Source organism: Brachyistius frenatus, unplaced genomic scaffold, assembly GCF_029030835.1.
Source record: "Brachyistius frenatus isolate BFR_SWC_R1_liver_20210118 unplaced genomic scaffold, ASM2903083v1 Contig_16, whole genome shotgun sequence".
NCBI classification, from domain to species: Eukaryota; Metazoa; Chordata; class Actinopteri; family Embiotocidae; genus Brachyistius; species Brachyistius frenatus.
Genome location: NW_027210615.1, coordinates 3,863,403 through 3,882,523, shown reverse-complemented (window position 1 = coordinate 3,882,523; position 19,121 = coordinate 3,863,403). Strand labels below are relative to the sequence as shown.

General features: G+C 41.9%; 1 protein-coding gene across 1 annotated transcript in view; it reads left to right on the top strand.

The window, feature by feature from the left end:
• The first annotated feature begins 8,273 nt into the window (after window positions 1-8,273).
• LOC138618347 (guanine nucleotide-binding protein G(I)/G(S)/G(T) subunit beta-1) overlaps window positions 8,274-19,121 on the top strand; it is a 34,566-nt gene continuing 23,718 nt past the window's right edge. Inside the window, exon 1 of the mRNA XM_069694051.1 lies at window positions 8,274-8,692. The gene's annotated coding sequence lies outside the window, so the exon portion shown is untranslated. The remainder of the gene's footprint in view (window positions 8,693-19,121) is intronic.

The following is a 19,121-nucleotide window of genomic DNA, read 5'->3' as shown; positions in this document are numbered from 1 at the left end:
TTTGAGCCATTTTATTTTGCGTTAAAGTGTCTATAAAGGTTTTTTTCACCAATATAGATCAGATTCACACACTTTTAAGCTTTAAATTGACAATCATAGTTACATATTCAATTCAATTCAATTTATTTATTTGGCGCCAAATCACAACACCGGTTATTTCATGGCACTTAACACATTTAAAGTCCTTACAGCAAGACTTTACAATATTATACAGAGAAACCAACAATTCAACAATTCCCACGTAAGCTAGGAGGGAAAAAAAAACCTCATCTTTAAGGGAGAAAAACCTCCAACAGAGGGAAGAAAAACTTCATCTTAACAGGAAGAAACCTCTGAGGTTACCAGGCTCAGAGGTGGGCGGAGCCATCTGCCTCAACCGGTTGGAGTGAGAGGAGAGCAGAGAGAGAAAAGGACAGCATAGAGGTACAAATCATGAACTGTTGGTGGGGCTGACAATCACAGAGCAGAGACATGCAGCTCCGTGACGGGACATCTGCAAAGGAAAGAACAGAAACTACGCGAGCGAAGGAACTGAATGGAGAGTCAACAGACAATAAGCAAAAAACTATGGGAGAGAAAAAGCATGAAGTTGATGAGATGTGATGGTGAGATATGAGTTATAGAGAGTGAAAGAGTGAGAGGTAAGAAGCTCAGTGTATAACGAGGTCCCCCAGCAGACTTGGCCTGTAACAGCATAACTAAGGGTTGGTTCATGTTCACCTGAGCAGCTCTAACTATGAGCTTTATTAAAAAGGAAAGTTTTGGGTCTAACCTTAAAGCTAGAGAAGGTTTCTGCTCCTCAAACACAAACTGGGAGCTGGTTCCACAGGAGAGGAGCCTGAAAACTGAAGGATCTGCTCCTATTCTACTTTTGGAAACTCTGGGAACCACAAGCAGGCTGAGAGAGAAGATCTCTGTCAGGATGATGTGGTTCTATAAGATCTGTCAGGATGATGTGGTTCTATAAGATCTGTCAGGATGATGTGGTTCTACAAGATCTGTCAGGATGATGTTGTTCTACAAGATCTGTCAGGATGATGTGGTTCTATAAGATCTGTCAGGATGATGTGGTTCTACAAGATCTGTCAGGATGATGTGGTTCTATAAGATCTGTCAGGATGATGTGGTTCTACAAGATCTGTCAGGATGATGTTGTTTTATAAGATCTGTCAGGATGATGTGGTTCTATAAGATCTGTCAGGATGATGTGGTTCTTTAAAATCTGTCAGGATGATGTGGTTCTATAAGATCTGTCAGGATGATGTGGTTCTATAAGATCTGTCAGGATGATGTGGTTCTATAAGATCTGTCAGGATGATGTGGATCTATAAGATCTGTCAGGATGATGTGGTTCTACAAGATCTGTCAGGATGATGTGGTTTTATAAGATCTGTCAGGATGATGTGGTTCTACAAGATCTGTCAGGATGATGTGGTTCTATAAGATCTCTGAGATCAAATGGAGCCTGGTCATGAAGAGCTTTGTAACTGAGCAAGATAATTTTAAATTCTCTTCTTGATTTAACAGGAAGCCAATGAAGAGAAAATAAAACAGGAGAAATATGATCTCTCTTGTTAAATCCCATCAGTACTCTTGCTGCAGCATTTTGGATCAATTGCAGGGTTCTTAACGAGTAATTTGGACGTCCTAACAACAAGGAATTACAATAATCCAGCCTCGATGTAACAAATGCATGAATTAGCTTTTCTGCATCATGCTGAGGAAGGATTTTCCTGATTTTATTAATATTACGTAGATGAAAGAAGGCAGTTCTGGAGACTTGCTTTATCTGGTGGCTAAAGGACAAATCCTCTTCAAAGATGACTCCAAGGTTCCTCACAGTGGTGCTGGAGGCCAGATACACAAGCTATACGTTGGTAATGATTGTTCACAAGAGTAGAGAAGCCAAATACATGATAAACAGGAGATTTAAAGTAAAAAATGTATTTAATCAGAGTTCAAATATAATAAAGGTAAAGTAAGTCCAACAAAACGAGGGCACGGATAGGTGAAAGTTTGCACTTACAGAAGTGCACAAAGTGGGCGCTGAATATACACTGAACAAAAATATAAATGCAACATCTTTTTTTTTTTTGCTCCCATGAGACGTATTTTATGCACACAAGCGGTTTCTTTATCTCCAATTTTGTTCCCAAATATGTTCAAATCTGTGAGCACTTCACCTTTGTCAAGATAATCCCTCCACCTGACATCAAGATGCTGATTAAACAGCGGGATTGCTGCACAGTAACCTTAGACTGGTCTCAATTAAACACAACTCTCAACATGAGGATCCAAAACATGGCTAGACTTGATTTGAGTTTGATAATCAGACTGACAATCAAACTGACATTCATACAAGGCAAAGTGATGACTGTGACTGTTATTTCATCCGTTTTCTCTTTCTGCTCTATTTGTGGTTTTATACTAAACATTAGATGTTTCAGTCATGTATAACTTTGCCCTGGAGATATAATTTGTAACACAATGAAAAACATAAAACAGTGACAACTATTGGTAATTCTGTTGCATAATTATTTTTTACAGTACAACATTATAATGGTTAAGGACAAATAAGGAATTGCAGTGATGGTCTCACTGAGTAATGATGTGTGAAAATAAGAACGTTTAGAAAACATATATTGTATTAATTTTGTGATGAGTGTGTCCAGGGGAACTAAGCATGTGATTTAGTTTTAAGGGCACAGTTTGCGTAAAAAAAATGTTTTAAAATAAGAATTTATTAAATCAGTTTGGTTCTTTTCATTAAAATGTTGGCATCGTGAAAGTAACTCGTAAAATTTGCATCACTGTATCTCTGTTATAGTTATAGCTGTTTGTGGTGGCCTTGAAATACACCAATCAATATCCAGCAGGCTACTGGACTTCAAAACAGCGGCAGATTAACGACAAAGCTCATCGTACTGGAAGTACTGTTACTCTAAAAGGCACAATTCATCAATGAAGAACTAAATTATTAAACCCAGAACACACTGTCCACACTGTCTGCCCTTTTTGTGTTTTAGTGAGGCCCTTGACTGTAGAACCGAACTCCGCCACCAGGGGGAGTGTGTGCGTGTGTGTGTGTGTAACACCAAGTGAGCAGCTGTGTTATAACCATCATGGTTCAGGGTGTGTCAGCTGATGTAGGCCGGCAGATGTATACAGTACATACTGTGGCACTGCTGGTACTGTAGCTGTGGAGTGAGAGGAGGCAGAGTTCACTCCGAGGTCAAACCAGGATCAGTTGGTTGATTGCAGCTCACAATGAGAACTCGCTGAAGAATGATGCAACACAGTGGTATAAAACCTATTTGTATGAAATTAAAACCAATCAATCAGGCATATGCTACAGTATTGGTTTGTTAGTATTGGGAGTATTTTGAGTTGTAGGTTTAATTCATGAAATAGTAATGGTGGTGGGGCCAGTGTGAGCGGTAGTTAGCTACATATGAGCAGCACTGATCCAAAAATTGCAATGTCACCGTTACCCTTTTAACCCTTCTACTTCAGCTGAATTCAGCTTATTCATACATCTCTATATGTTTCATACAGGCACCATATTTTGAATTTGCTCATGCTGATTTCCATTAGCCCACGCAGCATGTAGAGGATCATATTTTTAAACTATAAAATAGATTTTTGGATTTACATATTGGAAATACATTTTTATTAAAAAGAAAACAATATGTTCTTCATGTTTCCCCAGAATAATCATTTTGTTATCGGATCAAAAAAGGCAGTGAAAGGACCTGCAGACCATCGTGGAACACTAAGTGTCTATTTATAGTTTGAGGTGGATCAGCAGCTGCATTGAAGTTAAGACGTTGATGCCGCTGAGTAAAAATAAGTTATTAAAAAAAAGAAAGTAAAAGTCCTCCCACACTGTCCTCATGATACTCTCACTGGTTTTGGAATTCCTGAAATGTGATAGGAATTTAAAATGGTGTAATGCACCTTTTACATGTGTAACGTTACATCTGGGGCACTCGGCTAATTGTGAGTGGGTTTTTTTCTTTCATTTTAAATGGACATGACAATGGAAAAGATTCCTTAATGGATCAAATAAGCTTATATAAGAAACATTTAAATGACCAAAAATACACAACATACATTACAACCAAGTTTTAAAAATACAAAATAGCAACTATTGATTGTTTTTTTGTTAAAACAGAAAATAAAGATCTCCCCTGTAGTTTCATAACGCTGAACTAAGCTGAAAGCTGCTTCCATGAAGTCCCTGGATGACATCTGTTCACAAAAAAAAAGATGATCCTGGACTGAACATCGACTCAAATGGGAGCGAGTGTTTGCTCCTGAAGGAAATGTTTCTATCTTGTAAAAGTGCAACACGTGCATGAAGAGAGAACTTTTTTTTTTTTTTAATTGATTTGAATTTGGGATTAAAGGTGATGAAGAGTGGTGCCACAAATTTAACAAAAAATAGCAGTGTAAAGCTGAATGGTGTTTATGTTACAGTCACATTTTGTGGAGGAGGAGGAGGAGCAGTACACACATTTCACATCTGGTTAGCTGGTTAATCATAGCAGCAGGTCAGCGTGGTGGTTATGGTTACCTCTTATGTCTGATATAAGTGGATACTGTGTCAGTGAAGTCACCCAACGTTAACTAATTATTTATAAAGTTCATCATTTACTTGCAGCCCAACTATTAGAACTCATTCATTTCAGGAAGTGTCTGTCCATTTATTTTTGACTGATTATTCCAGATGTGTTACTTTTACCCCACTGTTTCAGCTGCTTCTTTGCAAAATAGTTTTCCTGCAGTCTTCATGGCGACATGAGGCTTGAAGATGGTATGACTGACTTTTGGTAGTTGAAAGTGAGCACTGTAATTGAATACTTCTATAATTCAGTGGTGGAATAGGTTGTAGTTGTGCTGATTTACTGATTGTGTTTCATATCTCGTCCACAGCAGAACCGGAGGTGCCTGGTTTGTCCTTCGGCCGGCACGAAACCAGCAGCCACTTTCCCCACGCCTGAGGTACACACGGGCCCGCCTGTTGGTAAATAACGCGTATGTTTCCTGGGAGGTTTCAAGTCAACGCTAACAGATTGCTTCTCCTGCTATACTTCTACCAACATCTTTTTAAATAACCTAAATGTCATCGATGTAGTTACGACTCATTCAGTGGTGTCAACAGTCCCTCGATAAAACTTCGGTGTTGTATTTAAACTAAAAGGGTGTCTGCTCCGTGTGAACTCGGCCCTGAGCACGTGAACAGCAGATGTCAGTAATGCCTCACAGCGGACCAATAGGATGTGACCTCTCTCGGAGATCCATGCAGTAAGCATTTATCAGAGATTGTAGGAGATTATGCTAAATCAGATTACTGTACCCCAACCTGCCTATAAAAAGCAAGGTCATTATGGGCTTAGCCGCATGTAATGTCACTCGTTTTATGAAATGTATGAGATCATATTAGGCAATATTTGTGTTGCCTTTTTGCCTCTTTTTTTTTCTAATCTGATTTCTCCCCTGATCTCTCGCTAATACTGTGAGATAGTGCTACTTACGGCCTCTGCTGGGCCGACGGCTCGGTGTCCGCGTGTCTCTGTCTGTCTGGTAGCCAGTGTGACTTTACAAAATCAGCGCAGAGGCATGAGGATGGTAGGAAAGTTCACCTTCTTCAAGATCATGTCCATGAATTCAAATTCTACCGCATTAAAACACAGAATTACCTGCAGATACATATACATAAGCTATACGCTTCATAAGTTTAAAAAAGATCAAGTTAAAAAAAATGAACAAAATGAAACCAAGTACTCGTGAAACCATGTTTACTTGTAGACATTGTGTAGGAATGTGTATTTGCGTCATAATATAGTGACTGATATGTTTACTACTGAAATAAAATAAAGCATTTGTTGCCCGATAAGGATCTTCACGCTAATTATTGTGGTTTATCATATCTTATTTATCATAATTAGAGTTTACTTTGACGCAGAAAGCACACCGAGGTGTGGACTTTTCTCGCACCGCTCTCCTCTTCACGAGGCTGAACGCTCACAATAAGCTCTCTCCCCCGGGTGCTCTGAGGCTCTGCTAAAGAAGCTTCACAACACATGTATGCAGACAGGCAGGGGTGTATCCAGGGGCAACGAAATCTCAGCAGCATTAACCCGGGCAGATGAGTCCCGGTGGAAACCTACACCCAGAGCACCACCTGACGAACGGCTTTTAAATACCTCACAACACACCTAAACCAGGGTTTCTGATCCATAACCACAATAAGATCAAACAACGGTCACTATCAGCTGAGTCGATGAGTTATGGTGGGTTTTAATTACCTCACACACTCACCTCCATACGGTGGTTACTTCGGGCAGTGCTCTCCTTGTGGGTGCACTAATGTGTGGTTACAGACCTGACCAGCCCACAGCAGCAGATTGCTCCAACAGGCCAGTTTCCTCCTACAGGTTTGAGGTTCGTCCAAGAAGTGTGTGTGTGTGGGGGGGGGGGACACGAACACACAGACAGACACTCAAATGACCGAGACAGACGACATATTGATTGATAGTTTTAACTGACACTTACTTTTTCAGGGTCCATTAATCAACCGCTGGGGACACGTCTCCCCACCTTCACACTGATGTGCATGTGTGCATGTGCAGACACACATCAGCACTTCAGACTGAATGAAATGTGATCGTAAGAAGACGACGGCTATCAGAGTGGGCACAAACAGACGGAGGAGCGCTCTCTCAGGAGCCTTCGACTTACAAACCAGAGCTGATGGTGCCGTCGTCTTCCCCCATCGGACCGAGCCCACGAACACTTTGCTGTCCCGGAAGACGACAAAGTGTTCCATGTCTCCAAGTAACGCCTCAACCCAGCGAGCATTAACCCTCCTCTGAGCACTCTACCTAGACTACTGCTGATAACGATCAAGTCATCTGTGGGCTGCAGTGATGGTGCTCCTACAAACACTCAGCGCAGGGAGTGAATCCCTCGTGACCTCGGCTTGGCTGGAGCTCAGAGACATCAGGTCATAAACTAAAGTTTGGCAACGTTAATTTCCTCAGAACATAACTTGTGAACAAAATGTTACAGCGGTAAACTTATACTGACCGCATTTTGTGAAGCCAGTGGCAGCGATTGAATACAGCCAAGACGATGGATCAGTACAAATGATTTCATTTAAATGAATGTTACTTAATAATTAAACCACACGATCAAATTTTGACTGTAGAAATATAGATGATATTCAATGGACACAGTAAAGTTGTGTATCGTATGGAGCCACGCGCGCCGTGTCACAGAAGCACATCACATTTCACTGATTTGGATTGCAAATGAAACCGTGTTACGGGATCAAATAGCAGTCGCTGCAGTGACAGGAAAGACTGATTTAACTGGAAGTCGCAAACATTTTCATAACACACACAAAGATCCAGGTTTTCTAAGATACCAAGGGGCACATTTATTTAGGATTTTACAATGTCATGAGATGATATTGATACAACTCTGGCGTCAGAATCATGAATGGTATGATTTGTAATGGCTGGTATGTAAAAAGGTGGTCAGATACTGTGCTGGTAGTGTTGGTGTAGAATTTGGTTTGTGAAAGTTTGTATTTGTGTTACCACAGAGGAAGCTGGACTTTTCAGACATTTGTCCATTAAATTAAGCTTTCTATTTCAGCAATTTATCGATCATTGTAAATGACTTCAACCATTTATTGATTACTTTTAGTTATTTCATCAATGTATTATTTAAAATTATTATTATTTAAAAATGATTCTGTTGTAACCATCAGCCAACTACTGTCACAATTTATCATTTTTTTAGAAACTATTTCAAGTGTTTAATCATCATTTGTCATTTCACCATTTCTTTGAGCTATTTTATACCATTTAACACAAACTTAGTCCCAGATCGTACTGGGGCATGTTTTTTTTTAGTTTTTTTTTTAAATTTTAATATAAAACTGATATTTGACTTTGATGAAATGACTTTCATTGCTCCAGGATCACTTGTTGTACCTCTCGGCCGCTGCAGAAGCAACCTGCGGTGTGAAATCACTGTTCTAACTTAGTACGACTAACAAACACGCTTCTCCTCGAGTCACAGTTCACTAAAACTCTTTAAAGTGAACACATTTATGGGATTAAACGCAGCGTTTCGGCAGGTAAACGGCATCTAGGTGTGCAAGTGTTTACCAAAGATGGCAGTATTTCCTGACTTGTCGGAGTGGTCGCCGACCCTTCGCCGTGCGTTGTGACGCTGCCGTAACGTGGGGTTTCCCAGACCTGAATGCAGGGTTACCGCGCCCATCTCTGCTGTTTGATGGCCGGAGGAAGAAGCGACTGAGATCCTGGCGTGAAGGAAGAAAAAAAAAACAACAAAAAAGAGGGACGACGACGGTGGGAAAGACAAGAAGGGATTTTTTTTTTGGGGGGGGGTCTTGAGTTTGGAATTTGCGTTGAAACGGAGGAAAGCTCAAACGGGACTCTCGACTCGTCTGTCTGGGTTGAACGCCGCCTCGTCTCTGCGCCTCTGTGCCGGTGTGTCTCCCCCCCTCGGCGGGTCAAAAACTGGGTTCGGGGAGTGCCGCTCCTCGGTGGCGAAACGAGCTGAATCTGAGCGCCTGGGCGGAGAGAGGAGAGACGAGGCTTTGCTGTTTACAGTCAATGTGATATAAACAACGGATACCCTCGACTGAAAGCGGGTAAGGATATGCATTGATATTTTGAAATTGCGCTTCAGGAAATGCTCCGGAGATGGTTAGTCTGTCGAGGCGGGACCAGAGGAGTTGGACCGGGCTGACGGGCTCCTCCGTTAGCCGTCGTTAGCTGCTGGTTTACTGCCTTAGACGGTGGTGGGGGTGGGGGTGGTGGTGGTGGTTGGTGGGGGTCACCGACGGGGGAACTGGACGCACTGCGTTAACCCAGGTGCCAATTTACCAGAACAATCTTTTCTTTTTTTCTTTTTTTTAATGTGCTGGCTCCGTCCGGGAGGTTTGGGGTTAATGGCCCGGTGCCGCCGTCAACGACCGGGCTCGTCTGACAGCTCCGCGGGTCAGCCAGCACCTCTCCTCCCGACGTCCGGGTCGCTTTCTCCCTCTCGACAAATTACCTTCTTGCGTTAAACTCGAGCAGCGTTGCTTAAGTTGCCCTTTTTTTTTTTTCTTTTCTTTTTTTCCCCCCAAATAAATGTTTCAATCCGGGTTCAATCAAAACATCTAACCCCGGTGATCAGCGGCGTTATTCGGCCTACATGTTTCCGTACGGATCGCTCGTGATTAAAGATAATTGGTTTCACATTTACTATATTGTTGACTCGTGCGAGGGCCAGCTGTTTAACACCACATCAGAGTGGCATTTTATTAATCCTGCACATTTTATTAATCCTGCACATTTTATTAATCCTGCACAACTAACGACCAACGAGTTTGGATCGACTTCCACTCGTATTGAAAATGTTGTAGCATCATGGGATTGACAACGAAGGGAGTCTAAAAATGGCTACTCCTCCTCCTCCTCCACCACCACCACCACCCCACCACTGCCCCCGTAGCCGGTCCGGACAAGTCGGCCAGCGGCGGCCACAGCCTCCGTCTGCAGCCCGGCGCGGTTGATCTGGGTGTGGAGCTGCAACATGGCAGCCTGAACAACATGCCCGGATCTTCGCTGCTCACGAACCGCGCTGTCGTCGAGAAACGCCTTTATGTAAAACTCGTGCAGGGGGAAGCGTTCATGTTGAAATTATTTACGTAATGCCCCCCCAAAAAATCAAAACCCCCTCAGCTGTGGACACTCATCTGGTGAGCGGTGTTTTAAAATAAAATAAAAAACCCGGGGCAGTTTAATTGAGTGAATGGAAACCAAAGCTTTGTGGAGGTGAGGTCTGGTGAGGTGTCCGGCCCGGCCGACGGTGCCCGCAGCACGGGGCCAGCTCGGCTCGGCTCGGCTCTTCTCCAGAGCGCACGGTGCCTTGAAATACAAGATATTTGCACGTATTACGGAGAGAAACGAAGCTGTGAGATCGACAGGAAAAACGAGTCGCCCCGCTGTCTGTCGTGCCAATAGCCATTTTAGTTTCACGGGAGTTTTAACGAGCGACAGTTTGCGAGCTCACACTCAGTCCGTAATTTGAACTTCTTCTTTTAACGACGCGAAAACGAGATTGTCTAATTGGATTTCGACAATCTCGTTGGTGTTGATCGCGGCTGCGTTGCAGGATAAGTTGTCGTTAGCTCCGGCCGCCGCCGGGCCCCGCCGGGCCGCGCGGCTCCTCGGTGCGTTTCAGGCTCCAGCCCGGACGACGGGGCGCGCGCTGTCCACGGGGACAGTCCCCGTCAGCCCTGTCTCGTCAGCTCTGTCTCGTCAGCTCTTATAGAAGAAGAAGAAATGGCTCGATTTGTGATTCTCGGTAAATATGTCGTCGGATGTTTGAGCAGCGACTTCGACAAGAAGCCGCGCTGAGCGCCGGAGAAACGTTTCTGACCAGCAGGCTTCAGATCCCGCAAATAAACAATCCAGTCCTGCATACAGTCGGGTTGTTTGGTTTTTTTCTTTTTTCTTAGCTGATTAGAGGAATTGTTTGTGTTTCTTAATAGGGCTATTCGTATTTATTGGTTCACAAAGATGAATTCATTTTGCCAGTGTGCCCCCTCCCTCCGCCTCCTGAATGAATGGGTTCCTGTATTCAGGGCCCAAGCAGCTGCAATGAACAAGATGGCGTTCAAAGCCTTTTTCATCACCGCTTTTTCTCAGACAGAGAGAGGCAGCTGCCGAGCATCGGATGAGTTCAGGCTTGGCAAGCTGGATCTCTTTGGTTATCCCGATCGGAAAAAATGTGCAGAATGTATTTGTGTGAAAAAGGTTTTACGGCAGATTATTGCCGCTCACATTTAATCCAATACGTGCACCTCAGATACAGGACGACACGGTGGGGAAGGGGTGTTGTACGCCCTGACAGAGATCCCCGAACACCACGAAACAGGGCAGCTACAAGGAATGTTTGTCTGATTTAAAAGAGACGATCATTTCATTTACAAATATGTATGATAATCATTATGACTGTTTTAAAATATCGGTAACCACGCCTCAGGGAAATGGGTTATATTTGGCTAAATCCTGACAAGAACTCACCATTAAATGTGACTTAACAGATCAAAAAACAGACCACTAAATTAAAAGGAAATCCAGATTTAGCAGTTCCTCTGGTTTTAAGGGTTGTGATTTGTTTTCGCCACTTCTTTTCTTTTTTCTTTTTTTTGTCTTTTTTTTTTTTTTTGTCTTGTCAGAACACTTAATTTAAATTAATGTGACATTTATCCAATTTATTTAGAAAACATTACCTGTAATATGTGCTTTCATGTGTCCACATATCTTCTTGCCAGAGATCATATGAATTTGAGTCTGTGTTTTATGTATATATATATATATATAAAAAATTCTTAATTTCAGCTTTATAGTTTATCAGTTTGATCTAAATTTTGTATCTTTGCAATGACACACAATTTCCTACGTACGCTTACATTCAAATATCAAGCATTAATCCAAACCTCCCAACTCTGATCCTTTTTTTTTTTTTTTTTTTGTCCCCTCCTCACTCGTAACACGGCGCCACCACACCTGAAACCGCCGTGTACCTACTGTCTCCGTGATGTCTCTGTTTCACTGGAGTCTAAGGTTTACTGTGATTTATCAGATTATTGGTTTGTGTATGAAGTGGCCCTGCTCTACAGGATTTTTGGCTTAACTGTTCTCATCTTGTAATCCTCTGTGATAAATGATGGACAGAGGATGTAGAAGTTTTTTTTTTATAATTTTTTTTTTTTTTTTTACCAGTATTGGTTTTGGTTTCAGACCAACATCTATGCACATCTGAGAGCATCCAGATATCGAACTATGCACAAAACATTGCTCCATTTAATGCTCATCAGCTTGTCTGATCTGGATCTGACCCAAAATGACACCCTGAATGTATTGGTCCTGGTGGACAGTAATGACATAATCTGTGGCCATTTTTAAAACGACAAAAAAAATATGTTGACGCGTATGTGATAAAACAAGTCGTATTGGACAAGCTGGTCTAAAAGCCTTTAATGCAGTGGTGTGCCTGAGACTGGGAATCTCGGTCGAGTGAGTGCTAATGACCATGTGTTTAAATCCTGAATAATTATCCTTTTGCACTGGGGGGGGTCTTTGTTTTCAAATAAGGATTGTCATCCTGTTGATGTGTATTATCTTTTTTTTTTTTTAATCTGCAAGTACAGGATATGAATGGGATTAAATTCTTAGTGTGGATTTCACTCTGGGATTATGTGGCTTTGGTCAGTGATAGTGCTGATTTTTCTTCATCTCAGACATGTTCGTGCCTTTCAACTGTACGTTCACTGTATAAGCAGATATATATAGATATATCTACATATAGATAGATATTTATATAGATCTATAGATTTATAGATATATCTATATACATCGAGATATATATATATATCGATATATCTATATATATATAAATGAGATTTTTGATCACATATGTACTCGAAGGCCTTTCGGGTGCGTCTAAACATTTTCTTGGCACACTGGTGTCCATGAAGTTTAGCAAGGCTTGGAGTGCATACTTTTACCTGAGAACAAGTATAAACATCTTTTATGATTTCCCCTGAAAAAAAAGCATGATTTGACTGAAATGATTCACCAGGATGTTCAAAGTTTTGGGGAATTTGAGTGTCTTACGTCCATCCGAAGTCTCCCCTGAGGAGAGGGCTGTAGTTTAGCAGACACACAGAGAAGCCGGTCAGAGCTCAGGAGGATTTTTAGTGACAGCTGAGCTGTCTGTGGCGGCGCAAGATAGTGTAAACAAACTCGTGTTGCCAACTGTAAGTTAAGGACACAAAGTTTTGGACGCGGTTGTGTTGAAGACCTTTGAAGACCTGTGACTTTGCCATCGGGGCGGTCTTGACAGTGCTGGATAGAGCTGGGTCATTCAAACATGTACCAACACTGATGCCATTACTTTGATATGGGTCCTCATTGTTACTTTTTTCAACACTAATGTAATAAAATCCATTTGAACAATAATTATTTCATTACAAATTACGATGCAAATGTCCAATTGTCCTGCGGTTTAGAGGGGAAGTCTGGAAATCAGGTCACTTTCTGCGGCTACAATCCACAGTTGTCCCCTAAACGGTGTGCATGTTATCACTCGATGCCGCAATTTACCGATGTTCCCCAAACACCTCACATGCTACCAGTAGTTGGCAGCTAGCCGGCTGCGCACATACAACTATTTGAAGTTCGGTACCCAACCCTAGGTTTGGGTGTCTGGCGTTTACCCTGATGTGTGCAGCCCAACAGCCAACAGGGCGATTGTAGGATAGCAGATTGAGTGAGTAGGAAAATGAGAGTGAGGAAGTGGAGTAGTAGCTCATTGCATCGTCTCTCTCCGTGTGCATTTTTGTATAGTTTGCATCTTTAAGTAACATTTTACCTCCATAAAATAACAAAGTGGATGTGACTTGTACAACGTATCGACCAATTCTATGGCTAATCCCCCGGCTACACACTTTTGTGACCACAATCTAAAACATCATTATTGCTGATGGAATCGACTCCGACTACTGATCTGAGCATTTAGTTTGGCAAGCGGGAGCTGGGCGAGCAGTAAAAACTATAAATGTATACATACTCGGTGCATATATATATATATATATATATATGGACCCACAGTTTTTGGGGTAAAAATCAATTGTGCAGTCCTTCAAGCAGAGTTCTTAAATTTCACGTAGATATATTTCGCTGATTGCAGTGAATACGAACAAGCCGACTGAAGTGCCACTAAAACGTCTCGGAGCTTTTCAACCAGCTCAGGAGGATGAAGCAGGACTTTTGTTTTAATCCTCAATCATTTACATTCTGAATTTACCCAAGTGCATGGGAACTGAGTAAAAGATGACCAATTCAAATGTATTATTTCAAAACCAAAAGATATGTTGAAAACTTTGGGTGCACGTAAATTACATGCCGGTCCACTTAAATATAAAAGTTAAGCACACCAATGCGACAAATGCAAGAAGTTAGTCTGGCGGCCTATTATGTACCTCAAGTAGTGGCGGCCCCAATATATATCCACCCATTTATCAGAGTTGGCTCCGTCCCCAACCAGTCCAACAGAACAGCACATGTCCATGTCGGCATCTATGGCTGGTAATTTATACAGTGTCCATGTTTCAGATCAAGACTGAAATAAAACAGGCTCCACTGAGTGTGAACGATCAGTTCAAATCTCTCACTTTCAACTGTTTCTGTGAACGTCCTGCTGCTACAGAACAGACGTTACGCACCCTCGTCCCGTTCGGGATGGTCGTATCAACCGCGTGGCTAAATGGGCTTTTTGGTACCAGGTCTTTTGGGAGATTGTACAATCTCTCGATCTCCTCGTCGGCAAACGAACGTCTGCACACCCTCAGTTGGCCGTGGCCGGGTTTTAATCCAATAGTTCAGTGAATAGAAACAATCGTCGCCCCTGCAGTAGCTCGGCATTTTTACAATGGCGGATTTGTGCGGTGTGTTGCCGTGACGACGCGTCGATGCGACGGCGTTGTGATGTTCTGGTGACGATCGTCTACGATCAGTTCGTCTTCGGCAGCGTTTTCACGTCGTTTAGTTTCGGCTCGGCTCGGCTCTGAAAATATTATTGCGTTGTCCGCCACATTTTCAAAATAGTCACACGAATAAGTGTATTACTAATAAAAAAAAACAACAACACGTTGACGTACAGGTGTGACTTCAGGTATACAACCATGCTCGGTGGAGAACAGAGGATTTGTATGATGTGATGAAAGTGACCGGTCGTCTGTAATGTTTCTCACATGCACACAGCTTTGTAATGAAGAACAGTCTCAACATATTGGTCTGAATATTAACCAAGAAACCTGCATATTCCTCAACTTTCAGCTGTTGTAAATATTATGTCCCCTTGAGTTAGTGTTGTTTTGATTGATTTATTTATTTTCTGCCAAAGAACCAAACTGGGACCCACAACTGCCGTGTATAGTGAACCTTAAACTAGATGTGGAGGAACAAGCCTACATTTGAACTTACCACGATGTAAATTGTGCTCTCGTATAAAAAAAAATAAAAATAAAAAACTTCTGTAGTTTTACTTGTGTCCAACTTTAGTTTGTACAAAGGATGCTTGGGGTCAGGGGTCATTGTAATCGCGTTAAAACAAAAAGGACATTATCTCTTTTAAGAGGTTTAATATAAAATATATTCTTAGCTGAAAGCTGCTGGACAATATGTCTGATAAAACATGGGCCTGGCCTTCTTCATTCTTCTTCACCTGCAAGCACTTGGCTCTCTTCAGCCGCAATGTTGACGTCTTCGACTAGGCTATTCTTGTTTCCTAATTTAAATTGACCATTAGTGGTTTGCCTTTGCATTACAGCTTTCATTACTTTACCCTTATGGCTTGTGTGTTGTGGTTGAGCAATCTAAATCCTTTTTCATCTCACTCAGAAAGCTTCCTGCTGAATACAACTGAAGCGGTTTCATCAGGGTGTGTTACACGTCCATTAGCAAATGTGGGGCTAAAGATTGTGTCATTGTGGCTCTTGGTCGCAACAGTTTAGTTTTGAATTTTGTTCACTAACTGTGGAGTTAAAGATGATTCGTTATTAAAAATGTGCTTGCCGTGTAGATTGACCTGTATCCAGTGGCGCTGATAATTAGTCTACGCATACACGCACAGTTACAGATATACGTGTAAACTAATTAATAAAGATTCCAGTATTGAGCTGACAAGCCTGCTCTGGAGGATATTATGTGCTAATGGCATGAACTAATGTTTGGAGTTTCTTGATCTGAATGTCTCTGGTTGATCACACACACACACACACACACAAATCCCAAATTTGCAGCAGTTTGTGAACAGCATTCATTCAGATTTGAAGTACGTACAGGGGGACTAGCATCAATAATAAAGCAATAAGTGGACATGTTTCTTTACATTAAGAAATAACTTTGCATGCAATTTTGAACTTACCTAAGAAGAGTGACATGAATAGAAAGAGATAAATTGTGATATGTATTTCAGACCCTCGGTAGTTTTGTAATCGGTATTATTTGGGCCTTGAATCAGAAGATATGTACCCTCAGTCGTCTTCAACTAATCTGAGCGTCCCGAGGTCGAGCCATGATTAATCTGGTTGATGCAAATAATTGTGCCTCCATGTTTACCTGAAAGCTGCGCAGGTATTAGTGAATACTTTCTGCAGAGAGTTTAATCAATACTGAAACTGTACAATTTGAAAAACTGCCGCAATCGTGGTACATTAATCATTGTGGGAGGTGATTCTGAGGTCACAGCTGGTCAACCACTGGCTTCTCACCAGGTTCACTGGAAACATTCAAATGTACAGTTACAGTGTGACGTGTCAACCGGCTGCTTTTCAGTGCAAACTTTTATTTGGTTATGCAAATTGGACATTTTTTGAATCTAGTATGCAGATATCTTTATTAGGGACACGAGCCTGCATTTCAGCAACATCACCAACAATGGCCACAACTTTCAACTCTTTGACACCAGGAAGTCCAAGTTTCTCTGAACACAACACGCATGACTTTTTGTGCAGATTATATGAGCGCCACCCATCACGTGTCACATTTGTCTGGCCACAGACAGGCATTGTGTTGTTTTTTTTTACCTCGGCTCTAGAATTGAGGACATTAAAGACGCATGCTTTTCAAATATGTTTTATATACTTCCTCTCTCTTTTACCCCATTAAGATCTACAGTTACACTGCTCCAAACTATTAACTAAACAGGCCAATACCGAGTCCTTCCCAACAGCCCTAAACCAGGGCTCAAAGAGGGTTTGACTCGGATGAACTCGATTCCTTGATCCAGGTTGCCATCTTGTAACCTGGCTGGTTTTAATGTGAGACTTTAAATACAACAAATGCTTTATATTAACTGCAGTGTCTTGACAGACTCACCACACCGTGTAAACCAGTGTAAACCAGATAAATATGACGGATGTCGCATGAACTGGTAACACAGGTTAGCCGCCCATCTAGTAGCGCGGCATCATTTTCTTGTCTGCCGTCTGGTTATTGTTTGTCTCTTCCCCTCGCAAAAAAAAAAATCAAACGCTTGCCATTTTGTTTCTGCGTCGAAATAAACGGCATCAGAAATATCAAATGATGTTGAGAAGTTGGACGGTTTCCAACTGGTGCAACTTATGCGTTATCCATATCAACTGGCAACAAGATCTTTAAATATCGATTGACGATGTGACTTTTAGTCCCATTCAAAGCTGTTGATACATTCAGTTTGTGCAGTAACTCACGAAAGGTTTGTGTTCCTTAATCTCTGTTTCGCCAAACACGCTTCCCTGTTTTGCTTTGTTTTGGTTTGTTTGCCTTCTCTGTTTGCCCGAAGCTCTCCTCTGGGTCAACATTACGAGGGAAATTCTACCTTCACATTTCCCAAACAAAATTTGCTTGAGGTTTGACTGTAGGTGCTGTTGTGCATGCTTAGCTTGTCACCACTGGCCAAAAGGTCTTTGCCAGTGTTTTGAATAGTCAAAGTAAGCGGCAGCAGGGCCGCTTAGTGACCCACACACAGGCCTGTCACCACTCACACACTGTAACCCTGCCACAAGCCCTGGCAGCGCTTTGCATGTGCACCTCTAACGCCCCGCTGTGTTTTGAATAGAGACCGTCTTGCTGTCTATTTACATTCTCGCCTCGACATTTGACTGCCACAGGGAAAATGTTACCAAACCTGAATCCCGAGATGACTGGGAAAGACAGGCGGTATTAGCGAGTTCTCTTCCTCTTGAAAACAAGAAAGGCCGCAGTCACTTGAGCAAAAAGAGTGGGGTAGCTGTCATGTGACTCTTCACACACACTTGTTCCTCTCTTGGAAGCTTGGGGAGAAAGCACGGGGGGATGGGTATGATTATTAATGCAATCAAAGGAGTGTATTTTATGTTTTAAATAGTCATGCTTTTGGCTTTGGGGTAGCCTGACCTTCCTTTCCTGTTTTTTTTTTTTTCTTTTCCTTTTTTTAATCTAACTCATCCATTTCCCCGTATGAGAAGATGGTTGTGCAGCTGCAACAAGCACAAAACATACCTTTGTTAATGTATGTGACCTGTTTTTCCATTTTAACATGGTTTCCTTAATTGTTTTCACGTCGTAGCATTTGCTGAAGATTCCTCAGCATTAGCAGCAGCCTGTCAAATGTGTTTATTCCGATTTTGTTTGTATTTTGTCTTCTCTGTCGTGATGGTCAGGACAATATTGCACATCAGCTGCTTATAGTGAATTATATTGTCAACGTTTTTCCTGTTGGAGCTCACTTATTCTACAAAAGCCATTGCTGCTCTTTCTACCAACAACGCAGCCGGTCTAGTAAGAGCACCGCATCATGGAATGTTTCACTAATCAATCAATTAAACTCTACTGTCAGTCCCATTGATGTTATGTCCCCTATCATCAGACGTTACCCACAGGACGCAGCCAGTGAGGGAGCACGCATACAAAACTGTTTGGTTAAAGGGACAGTTCCCCCAGATTAAACGAGCACAATTTAAGAAGCCGTGCTAGAAAATTGAACTGCCACAGGGAAAATGATACCAAAAGATAGTGGATTAATTACATGGATAATTCAAACGAATTTACATATTTAACAACCTGATAGTCGAGTGCCGATTCCAAGGGTTGTACCTTTTATGAAGCCCAATATTGTTCTGTTGGAACAGGATTCTTATCACAACAGTGGCATGTCGGCTGACACTTTGTTTTATGAGCAAGTGAATGAGAGTTCACAACAGGCAACAGCTTCAATTAACCATGTTTCTGTGTGCGTCAGCAAACAAATGTGACAGCAGCTGCATTGGGTTTTTCAAAAACGTGGTCAGCTTGCCTCTAAACAGCTCTAATACTCTGCCCTAGTTTCTGGAGTACTTCTAAAACAATTGAAATTCACGTGTATTGCAGTAAAAACATTCACCGAAGTACTTCTTCAGCACGTTGAATCAACAGGAAGATGTAAAGATGACAGCAAGAAATAATAAGCAGTCAGTCTAGAGTCTTTTGGCACTTCAAAGATTAGATTTCTACCCGTTTGAT